General features: G+C 46.3%; 1 pseudogene; it reads right to left on the minus strand.

The window, feature by feature from the left end:
* Positions 1-1,076: 1,076 nt before the first annotated feature.
* LOC140582600 (U2 spliceosomal RNA) lies at positions 1,077-1,256 on the minus strand (annotated as a pseudogene).
* Between the last annotated feature and the right edge of the window lie 12,095 nt (positions 1,257-13,351).

Consider the following 13,351-nt stretch of genomic DNA (forward strand, 5'->3'; position numbering starts at 1 on the left):
CTAATGAGCCACGCTTGGTCTTTATTAGTCTCACCTCATGTTCCTGTCCTTCTGTCAGTAACTACCAGCTGCCTTGTGTTTTCCCATTCCTCAGTTTGGTAAAGTGCCCAGGCCAATGTTCTCCAGTTCTGTCCTTGTCTGTTTGCGTCTCTGTGCCCAAGCCTGCCTGCCAGAAAAGCTCCCCGCAAAGGGGGTTCTGCCCTACAGCTTGCATTTGGGTCCTACTTCCCACCGGTCATGTGACAGAGGAATACAAGGTTAGTGCCAGGCAGAAATTAATAGCCTATCTTTGATTTTGCATCCATTTGGTAACTTGTTGAAGTTATCTGATAGTTCTCTCGATGCCAAAGACATATGATTCTTGTGTGCGCATTATGCATATCCAAAGTTAACGCATGTTGTGTTTATCTTACGCCGTACATGACTCATTGTCGTTATGGACAGTAAGCACTTTATGTCAGTTATCCATTGCTCCTTTTCGTTATGCTATACAGCTGCTTTATACATGTGGAGACTTATATGCACACACATTTTTCACATTCCACTACTTTCACACATTTTACTGTCATCGTACTTCTCTTCTGATGCCATTTTATTTATTTGTTTGTTTATTTGTAACCTGGTAACTGCACACTGAATCTTCTTATATTTGTACAATGACACCAAATCTTATTTGGTAATCATGAATTACCAAAACCTTAAATACACAAGGATAGACTCAATTATTGCTGAAAAAATCTACGCAGAGATATAAAAATGTAATATTCTCATCAAAATCACATGCACAGCAAAAAATGTAGCCAGTAACTATATACTGCTCTTCCAAAAAAACAACCTTTAGGTTCAAAACGATATCCATCGAGAAAAAAAATATATCCTCCTTGTATCGACAGGAATACTTTATCTGCATTGTAAAATAGCATAAATAATTTATGACAAAACAAAAAGCTTTTAAATTTACTGTACATGATTGTTAGCAAAATCAGAAATGTCAGTGTGGTAAGATCATGTACTTTATATAGTCAGTCAGTCAGTCAGTCAGTCAGTCAGTTCTGCCTTTCAACAATAGGGGGCAGTAGAGGTGCACCGTTCCCGGAAGCACTGCAATACCGGGTCGAATAGTGGAGCGGATGGGGCAAGCCCCACTTCCGGCTCCCTGTTCCAAAAATCCGTTTAATATGTGGTCCCCTCCATAGGGGACGTATCAGATATTAAACTGATAAAACAGATTTTTTTTTTTCAGATCCAAATACTTTATTAAACAGTTCTGCACAATTATGTACATCGACACAAACACATTAAAACATATAATAGAAACTGCACTTAAAAAATTGGCACTGTCAACAAGGGAATTAAAAACATTTTCCTACTAAAACAATGATATTCAGAAATAGTCATAATATAACAGGCTGAAATTTTCCCACATCATACAAGTGAATGCCAATACAATAAGACATTACTGAAAATATTTTAAAATAGTGTTAAACAAACTATCTGCAGAACCATTCACCATAAAATAAGCAAAAAAAAAAGCAATAAAAGCAACCAATATATTTACACACCATTAAAATCTAAGTAAACACATATGGCCATTTATACAATTAAAATGTCATCTCAAATGCATGCTTTTGATGCAAGATGAGCATCCTGGTTTCTTTTTATGAGCCCAAGTTATTTATGGCAAAATTAGGTTTTACAGGGGATCGGTAAATAACATGTTCGTGCAGTCTAGTAACATTCGGGGTGAATCATGGACGATTGATCTGAATTTCAGGACGATCAGTCCACATACGATCAGAATTAATCCACAATTACAACTTCCCAGAATATTATAGTAAAAGGATTAATTCCATGCCACGTGGGTGACGTAATCGTCCGTGAATTCATCCTAATACATGCCCCCATTGTTGTAAGTGGCATATTCATCCCGCAACCTTCTCTCCAGCTGCAGAATGGAGAATTTCTTCTCCATCCTGCGCTGCTTGCTATACTGCATGGAGAAGGTTCGGATCCTGTCCTTCACACTCTCCCACCATTCGGCCACAGAGGGGAAGGTAGGCTTGTCCTTCTGCCACTCGGAGAAGTGATCTAAGAAAAGGTGTCTAAAATCGCTCTCCTCCAGGATCTGCAGGTTCATTTTCCAATAGCCGCCCCCATATACAGGAGCGTCTATGGAGGCAGTGGCCTCCACTGCCAAGTGGTCAGTGGGCCACTGTGGGGAGAGGGACACCTTTTCAAAAACAACGGGGGGTGAAGCTAAAATGTAGTCGATGCGACTGCTGGCTCCGCGACTATTATGCCAGGTGAAGCCCGGCATGCTGGGGTTGCATGTTTTAAAACCATCCACAAGTTTAAAGGAATGAATAAAATGGCGAAAATGCCCTGAGCTGACATCCTCTCTACCCTCCAACGCGATGTTAAAGTCCCCTCCTAAAATCAAGTGTCGATCTGTGACACAGAACGGGGACAACTCTTCAGAGAGAGTTATACGGGACGAGGCCTCCACTGGAGCGTAGATGCATATGGCCCGGAGGCGCTGTCCCCTCCATGTGGCGTCCACTCCCAAAACCCTGCCTTGAAGGACGGTAAATTAACTTACTTCCTCAAAGGCGCGGTCGCCAAAAAGAATCCCGACGCCTGAGGAGTGGACACCACCTACACTCCAGTAGGATCTACCCCTCTTCCATTGTCGTGAAAAGAGAGCCTCGTCCCGCTGGTCCCGGAGGTGGACTTCCTGCAGAAAACAAATGCTGAAGGGAAAGATGCCAGCTGATTAAAAACCAACGTGCGTTTTAAAACGTTCCTCAAACCCCTGACATTCAAAGTGACAATATTAAAATTGGCCATGAAATATTAAAATGATCAAATACAATTAAAAACAAGAAACTAATTAGACAAAATGTAGATATTAAAGGAATTCAAACAGAAAAAACAGACCATAAGATAAGCCTTTATGCAGATGACGTATTACATTTTCTTAGGAATTCTCCAACCTCTCTTCTGAAGACAATATCACTTATAGATAAGTTCTCATCTATATCAGACTACTCCGTCAACTGGAGCAAATCAACAGTTTTGCCTTTGAATTGTAGTTTCCAAAACACAACTACTACTCCTTTACAGTCAGGTAACCTTAGATACTTAGGCATAAATTTTTCCACCAGACTCTCAGATCTAGTACAGATGAATCATATTCCTTTGTTAAAAAAAAGTGGAAGAGGATCTTGTGCAGTGGAAATCTCTACCTTTATCACTCATTGGAAGAGTTGCCACCATTAAAATGACGGTCCTACCTAAAATCAATTACTTGTTCTCAATGATCAATAATAAACCCTCTATGGCTTGGTTTAAATCACTAGACTCAAGCATCTTGTCATTTTTATTGAAGAACAAACCATCACGAATTAGCTAGAATACTCTGCAAAAAGCCAAAGGTAATGGTGGTCTAGAACTACTGTACCAAGTTTCTATCACTACTTCTTAGCCAACAGACTGCAGTATATAACAAATTGGATCAAATCAAGCCCGGTAGATAGTCCATGGCTGGACTTAGAACAAGCAATCTGCGGAGAAGTAAAATTGTCTGATCTGCCTTTTATAAGTGTTTTAAGAGCCTTAGTATTAACACCTCATTAACAGCCTGGTGGGAATTTTTTTTAAATAACTAGGTCTCCACTTATCCCCTGCAAATTAACACCCATTTGGAACAATCCAGATATTTGCCGAAAAAAGATAAAATTGAGCTTTCCCTTATGGCATGATAAAGGGATTAGAAATCTTGAACATGTTATGCAAAACGGGAAATTGATTTCATTCGACGAACTAGTCTCAAAATACGGAATTAGCAACAGTAAATTTCTTGAGTACCAGCAATTCAGGCAAGGTTCAATCTTAATCAGTTTAACTTAGAAATACCTCCATGGGTGCTAGAATTTTTAAATCTTTCTAGCCCCAAATTATTGCAAAAAATGTATAAGTTATTGTCAAAAATGGATGACTCAATTTCCCTCCCAACCTCAAAATGGGAGCAAGATCTATCCATCGATCCAGATCAAAACTTTTGGAAAGAAATATGTTTAAACACCTTCAAAATGACTAAAAACCCCAACTTACAGCTTATACCATACAAAACTCTGCATAGAGCTCATTATACAGGACAAAGGATGTTCCAAATGGGCCTTATACACTCAAACCTATGCACCCACTGCTCAGGTAACTTTGTGGAGAACTACATGCATGCCATATGGTCCTGCACACCGGTGCAGAAGTTCTGGCAAAGGATATGTGAAGATCTATGAATTTGGTTTAATTGCTATATCCCAACCTCACCTACATTGTGCATTTTAGGTGATGCAAGTGTATTAGATATGGGCGGCTAGTGGCTTCTTGGAGCTGGGGGGGCTGTGGCTGCCATCCTGTGATGTCTGGGTGTCTGCCCTGGCTGGTGGTGTGGGGGGGGGCTTGGGCGGGTGCTGCCTGGCAGTCATGGGGCGTGGGGTCTGGGGTACCGGTGGTGACGGGGGCTGGCCCTGGGATGGGTGGTTGGCCTCTTCGGTGCGGGCTTGGGTGGGGGGTCTGGTGCCCGGGGCCTGGCCGTTTCCTCGGTGGGTGCCTTCCTGCGCGGGGGTGGCCTGTGCTCCCTCCGGGGCACTGCCGGGGGGGGGGGTGGGTCAGTCCGTGTCAGGAGGTCCAGCCTGTGCTGTGTGGGGGGTGGCATGTCTCGAGCCCGGGCTGGTCTGCCACTATTTGTCGTCGAATGAGTGGGTGACTGAGTACGGGCTGCCCTTCGGGGTGGGGGGGGCTAGCTCTTGGCGTCGGCACTGCTCCGGGATGTTGTCGCCGGGGGCCTCGGGTCCGCTCCTTCCCATGTAGCGGTGGGGGGCTGGGGTGCCTACTGAGCCAGCTGGCTCTCTTCTGCCGGGGGGTAGTAATCTCCCCCCTGCTATTATGAATCCCAGCCCCTCTCCTCCTTCACTCACACAACATGCCACGCACACATGTAGGATCTCGGGGTGGGAATGTGCCGCGCACGCACTGATGGGGCCATTCACATGGCCTTACTCGCTGTGCGGCGCGGCCCTCTGCCTCCCCTTGTTTTAATTGCACTTTAGTCATCACATATCAGTATACACACAGGGCCTTGGGGGGTGGGGGCACTACTCAGAGGTTGGTAGGTGGGGCCGCTGAGGTGGCCTCACTCACCTCTTCACTGCTGCCCGCCCCTCAATTTTACTCACACCATATACATTGAGGGTCTTGGGGGGGTGATGGGGAGGAGAGCTGTTTGCAAGCAGCGCTCCTCCTCGCTTCCCCCGTCAATTTTAAATCCATCTTAAGTTTCTCAACAGTCATACTCATCCCTTACATCACATACACTCACATGCACCAACACATGCATCCAACACTCCACCTCTCACACAGGTGCGTGGGGGAGGAGAGTGGGCGGGTCTTCCTACACCCCTGCTCCCTGCCCGCGATGGTGGGGGGGCACTCGGGTAGTCGTCCGGCTGGCGGCACCCTGGGGTTGCGGTTGGCGCTGGGGGTGGCGTCCGTTCCCCCGCATGGTGGAGGTTGGTCCGGAGTGGATGGGCTTATGTCTTTTTGTCTCTGTGTATGTGTCTGTGTATGTTGTGTGAGTGGGTGTATGGTCTATGTGTATGGCTGAGAGGTGTGTCTGTGTGGGCCTGGGTCCGGGGCTAGCTGCTCCTTCCTGGGCGCGGCTGCCTCCTTGGCATGGTTGCTGGCCCTCCTCCCCGGGTGGTGGCCTGGGGGGGGCTCGGGCCTCTCTGGCGCGGGTGGGGCTCTCTGCCGGGGGCCGGCCGTCTCCCGGCCGCTTGGGGTCCTGGCCCGTGCAGGAGCGGCCGTCACCCTCGCGGGGTTGCCTCTGGTTCTCGTGCCCTTTTGGCTGCGGGGGCTGCGCCTGGGACCTCCCTCCTCCTCCTGCTGGGGTGGGGACGCGGCTGTCGTGGGAACGTGGGGCCTTGGCTCTTCCGTGGAGCTGTGCAGAGATATCTATCAACAGTGTGCAGTCGTAGGTCAGCAGAGTAAAGAGGAGGGGGCTCAACACACATCCCTGAGGGGCCCCCATGTTAAGAATGATGGTGCTGGATGTTACTGCCGACCCGTACTGCTTGTGGTCTTCCGGTAAGGAAATCCAGCAACCGGTTTCACAGTGAGGTGTTGAGCCCCAGCTGGACCAGTTTTTGAGTGAGCTGTTGGGGGATTATAGTGTTAAATGCTGAACTGAAGTCTATGAACAGCATTCGGACATATGAGTCTTTTTTATCCAGATATGTGAGTGCTGAATGGAGTGCAGTGAGGATGGCGTCATCGTCGAGTGGTTGGGCCGATACGCAAACTGGAAGGGGTCCAAGGAGGGGGGCAGGACAGACTTAATGTGCTGCACGACTAGTCGTTCAAAGCACTTCATTAAGATGGGAGTAAGTGCAACAGGGCGGTAGTCGTTAAAGCAGGAGGGAGATGACTTTTTTGGGACTGGAATAATGGTGGTGGTTTTGAAACAAATGGGGACGATAGCCTGGTTGAGTGAGATGTTAAAGATGTCTGTAAAGACATCAGTGAGTTCCACTGCACAGTCTCTCAGTACGCGACCAGGAATGTTGTCAGGACCCGGAGCTTTGCGTACGTTGACCCTGCTGAGGGATCTCCTCACACTGTCTGGGGACAGTCATCACCTGGTCACCAGGAGAGGGAGGGGTCTTCTGTGCACTGGTGCTATTCAGCAGGGAGATGGTGCTATCACAGGTCTGTGGTGGGGGCTTGTAATCTGTGATGGCCATAGGCTCCATGTGTCTCTGCTGTCTTTGAAGCGATGGGATATTCCTCTGGAGTACTGTCTCTTAGCCTCCCTGATGCCACGGGACAGGTTGGCCCTAGCTGTCTTCAGGTTTGCCTCATCTCCAGCTCTGAAGGCAACGTTCCGAGCTTTCAGCAGCCTGTAGACCTCCCCTGTCATCCATGGCTTTTGGTTGGCACGGACAGTGATGGTTTTGGTAACTGTTACATCCTCAGTGCATTTGTTAATGTAGGCTGTAACAGTCTGTGAGTACTCCTGGAGGTCAGTGGTGTTGTCGTATGTGGCAGCCTGCTTAAACATACTCCAGTCTGTGGTGTTAAAGCAGTCCTGTAAAGCCTCTGAAGACCCTTCCGGCCACACTTGTATCTGCTTCCGAACCGGTTTGGTGACTTTAATGAGCGGTCTGTAAGCAGGCATTAGCATGACAGTAATGTGGTTTGAGGCACCGAGCTGGGGGAGGGGGAAAGCCTTGTAAGCTCCTCTTTGGGTGGTGTAAACAAGGTCCAGTGTGTTATTTCCCCGTGTAGGAAAGTCTATGTGTTGCTGTATTTTGGGAAACACACTCTTTAAGTCTGCATGATTGAAATCCCCAGCCAAGATGATAAAAGCATCTGGGTGGGCTGTCTGCTGCTCACTGATACATGCTGGTACAGTTCATTCAGTGCCTCCCTCCTGTTGCTGCCATTGGAGGTGGGAGGGATATACCCAGCAAACAACAGTATAGCTGTATATTCCCTCGGTAGATAGAACGGCCGGCACTTAATAACCATAAACTCCAACACTGGTGAACAGTATTTGCAGACCGCAACAGCATCGCAGCACCAGGCGTTGAGCCATGTTTCCAAGAACACAAAAACACAACAGTCCTTTACATTCCTCTGAGATGAACATAGTAGTCGGATGTCGGCCAGTTTCTTATCCAATGAGCGTACGTTGGCCAGACCGATGGAGGGGATAGCGGGTTTGTGTGGGCAAGCCACCAGCCTAGCTCGGATACCTCCGCTCTTACCCCTCTTCTGCTTCCTCTCACGCCGCTTGAGGCACCTCCATTTTGGGCGAGGTGCAGGAGTGGGGGTCGGTGATTGAGTAGGCCTGCGGAGCAGACCCAGATCATTCAGCTCTTCGGCATCCACAGAGTCTAACTTAAAAAGTTTGTTTCTGCCGATGTTGAGCAAAAATGTTCGCCTATATACGGGCTTAAGAACAGATAAACGCGACAAAGACGTACAAAAACACTGCAACTTCCAGGACGAAAAACACGAAAACACTGTTTAGTCGGGAGAGAGAGAAGCCGCTGTTGCAGCAGAGGCAGGGTCCGAGTGGGCGGCAGTTTGGAAAAAGATTGCTGCCCTCGAAGACGAGGTGGGCCGTTTAAGGTCTGAGATCTCCGTGCTTGCTGGTGCCCTGACTGATCCACATATATCCCGGAGCAGTTCGCAGACCACTGGGACTCCTTTTGTAGTCCCCACTTCAGCTCCAAGCTGTTTCCCGCCCCCTCCTCCTCCTCCTCCGCCTGCTAATATCCAGGGCCCGAAGCAGAAGAGGAGTCATCCTCAGGGAAGTGGCACAGGACCCACCAATGGCCCCAACATGGTGGATGTTCTGGCGGAGCTGCCGCACATTAAACTGCGCCCAGTGCTGAGGTCGCCAGGTGGGACGCCAGTGACCAGGAGGGGACTGACGCAGGGGACGCCCATGCCCTCAGAGGACTTTGCTGCCATTTTAGCAGAGGCTCTGAAGAAAAAGTTCAAGCATCAGAACCACTCTGATGAGTAGGAGCAGCAGTCCTCTGAGGCCTTTAAACCTTTTTTACTTAAACTTTTTATACTTATAACATTTTTATACTTATAACATTTTTATACTTATAACATTTTTATACTTAAGATTTTTATACTTATATACTTTATATACTTAAACTTTATATACTTATACTTTGTGTACTGATTCTATATACTTATTAATAAATAATATATTTATATCACTATTATTTTTAAAAGAGTTGCTGATTTTGTAATACTGCTGCAGCATTCTCCACATGCTAATCACTGCCCCACATCGAATTGGCACTTTGATCAGCCACGAATCACTTCACTACCCCCTGTTGAATGTTGCATCGTACTGTATGTTGATAGATATCTCGTAGTAGTAAGTACTTCATTATTAGGCTGCACAATATTGGAAAAGATCTATTTCTGCAATGAGTATTGCAGTATTTATTTAAATTTAAGCCGCAGCGTGTGCACGCGCCGCCATTTTGGGAGAGAAAAAAAAATAAAAAATTTAAATTCGAGTTCTGAGGTACCACTGTATCCTGTAAACTTTAGAACGTGAAACGGTCGGCTAAGTTGACCTCGAATGGTTCTGCGTGCTCATTGGTTGTTGCTACGTATATCTGGAAGCAGAAGCTGTAATTTTTATTTCTCTCGGTCTTGATTTGGGTGATCTTCATTTACTGTTTGTGTTCCATTGCTTTAAATAATGTCTGCAATGGCTCCTTTCAGTCACTTGCGTGGTTTTCTACACACCTGTCTGGGATGCTTTAAGCGTTCCAGCTTTCGTGTGCGCAAGCCCACTGCACCATCCTCGACTGTTGCAACGGGGGTTGCTATAAATGGCAACGCCCCTGCAAAGGTCGGGAGTGGCATCCACCTCCCCAGTGGACACGGGGATCTCCAGCATGCTGCTGTTGCAGCAGAGGCAGGGTCCGAGTGGGCGGCAGTTTGGAAAAAGATTGCTGCCCTCGAAGACGAGGTGGGCCGTTTAAGGTCTGAGATCTCCGTGCTTGCTGGTGCCCTGACTGATCCACATATATCCCGGAGCAGTTCGCAGACCACTGGGACTCCTTTTGTAGTCCCCACTTCAGCTCCAAGCTGTTTCCCGCCCCCTCCTCCTCCTCCTCCGCCTGCTAATATCCAGGGCCCGAAGCAGAAGAGGAGTCATCCTCAGGGAAGTGGCACAGGACCCACCAATGGCCCCAACATGGTGGATGTTCTGGCGGAGCTGCCGCACATTAAACTGCGCCCAGTGCTGAGGTTGCCAGGTGGGACGCCAGTGACCAGGAGGGGACTGACGCAGGGGACGCCCATGCCCTCAGAGGACTTTGCTGCCATTTTAGCAGAGGCTCTGAAGAAAAAGTTCAAGCATCAGAACCACTCTGATGAGTAGGAGCAGCAGTCCTCTGAGGCCTTTAAACCTTTTTTACTTAAACTTTTTTTACTTAAATTTTTTATACTTATAACATTTTTATACTTATAACATTTTTATACTTATATCATTTTTATACTTAAGATTTTTATACTTATATACTTTATATACTTAAACTTTATATACTTATACTTTGTTTACTGATTCTATATACTTATTAATAAATAATATATTTATATCACTATTATTTTTAAAAGAGTTGCTGATTTTGTAATACTGCTGCAGCATTCTCCACATGCTAATCACTGCCCCACATCGAATTGGCACTTTGATCAGCCACGAATCACTTCACTACCCCCTGTTGAATGTTGCATCGTATGTTGTTAGATATCTCGTAGTAGTAAGTACTTCATTATTAGGCTGCACAATATTGGAAAAGATCTATTTCTGCAATGAGTATTGCAGTATTTATTTAAATTTAAGCCGCAGCGTGTGCACGTGCCGCCATTTTGGGAGAGAAAAAAAAATAAAAAATTTAAATTCGAGTTCTGAGGTACCACTGTATCCTGTAAACTTTAGAACGTGAAACGGTCGGCTAAGTTGACCTCGAATGGTTCTGCGTGCTCATTGGTTGTTGCTACGTATATCTGGAAGCAGAAGCTGTAATTTTTATTTCTCTCGGTCTTGATTTGGGTGATCTTCATTTACTGTTTGTGTTCCATTGCTTTAAATAATGTCTGCAATGGCTCCTTTCAGTCACTTGCGTGGTTTTCTACACACCTGTCTGGGATGCTTTAAGCGTTCCAGCTTTCGTGTGCGCAAGCCCACTGCACCATCCTCGACTGTTGCAACGGGGGTTGCTATAAATGGCAACGCCCCTGCAAAGGTCGGGAGTGGCATCCACCTCCCCAGTGGACACGGGGATCTCCAGCATGCTGCTGTTGCAGCAGAGGCAGGGTCCGAGTGGGCGGCAGTTTGGAAAAAGATTGCTGCCCTCGAAGACGAGGTGGGCCGTTTAAGGTCTGAGATCTCCGTGCTTGCTGGTGCCCTGACTGATCCACATATATCCCGGAGCAGTTCGCAGACCACTGGGACTCCTTTTGTAGTCCCCACTTCAGCTCCAAGCTGTTTCCCGCCCCCTCCTCCTCCTCCTCCGCCTGCTAATATCCAGGGCCCGAAGCAGAAGAGGAGTCATCCTCAGGGAAGTGGCACAGGACCCACCAATGGCCCCAACATGGTGGATGTTCTGGCGGAGCTGCCGCACATTAAACTGCGCCCAGTGCTGAGGTCGCCAGGTGGGACGCCAGTGACCAGGAGGGGACTGACGCAGGGGACGCCCATGCCCTCAGAGGACTTTGCTGCCATTTTAGCAGAGGCTCTGAAGAAAAAGTTCAAGCATCAGAACCACTCTGATGAGTAGGAGCAGCAGTCCTCTGAGGCCTTTAAACCTTTTTTACTTAAACTTTTTTTACTTAAATTTTTTATACTTATAGCATTTTTATACTTATATCATTTTTATACTTAAGATTTTTATACTTATATACTTTATATACTTAAACTTTATATACTTATACTTTGTTTACTGATTCTATATACTTATTAATAAATAATATATTTATATCACTATTATTTTTAAAAGAGTTGCTGATTTTGTAATACTGCTGCAGCATTCTCCACATGCTAATCACTGCCCCACATCGAATTGGCACTTTGATCAGCCACGAATCACTTCACTACCCCCTGTTGAATGTTGCATCGTATGTTGTTAGATATCTCGTAGTAGTAAGTACTTCATTATTAGGCTGCACAATATTGGAAAAGATCTATTTCTGCAATGAGTATTGCAGTATTTATTTAAATTTAAGCCGCAGCGTGTGCACGTGCCGCCATTTTGGGAGAGAAAAAAAAATAAAAAATTTAAATTCGAGTTCTGAGGTACCACTGTATCCTGTAAACTTTAGAACGTGAAACGGTCGGCTAAGTTGACCTCGAATGGTTCTGCGTGCTCATTGGTTGTTGCTACGTATATCTGGAAGCAGAAGCTGTAATTTTTATTTCTCTCGGTCTTGATTTGGGTGATCTTCATTTACTGTTTGTGTTCCATTGCTTTAAATAATGTCTGCAATGGCTCCTTTCAGTCACTTGCGTGGTTTTCTACACACCTGTCTGGGATGCTTTAAGCGTTCCAGCTTTCGTGTGCGCAAGCCCACTGCACCATCCTCGACTGTTGCAACGGGGGTTGCTATAAATGGCAACACCCCTGCAAAGGTCGGGAGTGGCATCCACCTCCCCAGTGGACACGGGGATCTCCAGCATGCTGCTGTTGCAGCAGAGGCAGGGTCCGAGTGGGCGGCAGTTTGGAAAAAGATTGCTGCCCTCGAAGACGAGGTGGGCCGTTTAAGGTCTGAGATCTCCGTGCTTGCTGGTGCCCTGACTGATCCACATATATCCCGGAGCAGTTCGCAGACCACTGGGACTCCTTTTGTAGTCCCCACTTCAGCTCCAAGCTGTTTCCCGCCCCCTCCTCCTCCTCCTCCGCCTGCTAATATCCAGGGCCCGAAGCAGAAGAGGAGTCATCCTCAGGGAAGTGGCACAGGACCCACCAATGGCCCCAACATGGTGGATGTTCTGGCGGAGCTGCCGCACATTAAACTGCGCCCAGTGCTGAGGTCGCCAGGTGGGACGCCAGTGACCAGGAGGGGACTGACGCAGGGGACGCCCATGCCCTCAGAGGACTTTGCTGCCATTTTAGCAGAGGCTCTGAAGAAAAAGTTCAAGCATCAGAACCACTCTGATGAGTAGGAGCAGCAGTCCTCTGAGGCCTTTAAACCTTTTTTACTTAAACTTTTTTTACTTAAATTTTTTATACTTATAACATTTTTATACTTATAACATTTTTATACTTATATCATTTTTATACTTAAGATTTTTATACTTATATACTTTATATACTTAAACTTTATATACTTATACTTTGTTTACTGATTCTATATACTTATTAATAAATAATATATTTATATCACTATTATTTTTAAAAGAGTTGCTGATTTTGTAATACTGCTGCAGCATTCTCCACATGCTAATCACTGCCCCACATCGAATTGGCACTTTGATCAGCCACGAATCACTTCACTACCCCCTGTTGAATGTTGCATCGTATGTTGTTAGATATCTCGTAGTAGTAAGTACTTCATTATTAGGCTGCACAATATTGGAAAAGATCTATTTCTGCAATGAGTATTGCAGTATTTATTTAAATTTAAGCCGCAGCGTGCGCACGTGCCGCCATTTTGGGAGAGAAAAAAAAATAAAAAATTTAAATTCGAGTTCTGAGGTACCACTGTATCCTGTAAACTTTAGAACGTGAAACGGTCGGCTAAGTTGACCTCG

This window comes from Paramormyrops kingsleyae, chromosome 24 (assembly GCF_048594095.1).
Source record: "Paramormyrops kingsleyae isolate MSU_618 chromosome 24, PKINGS_0.4, whole genome shotgun sequence".
NCBI classification, from domain to species: Eukaryota; Metazoa; Chordata; class Actinopteri; order Osteoglossiformes; family Mormyridae; genus Paramormyrops; species Paramormyrops kingsleyae.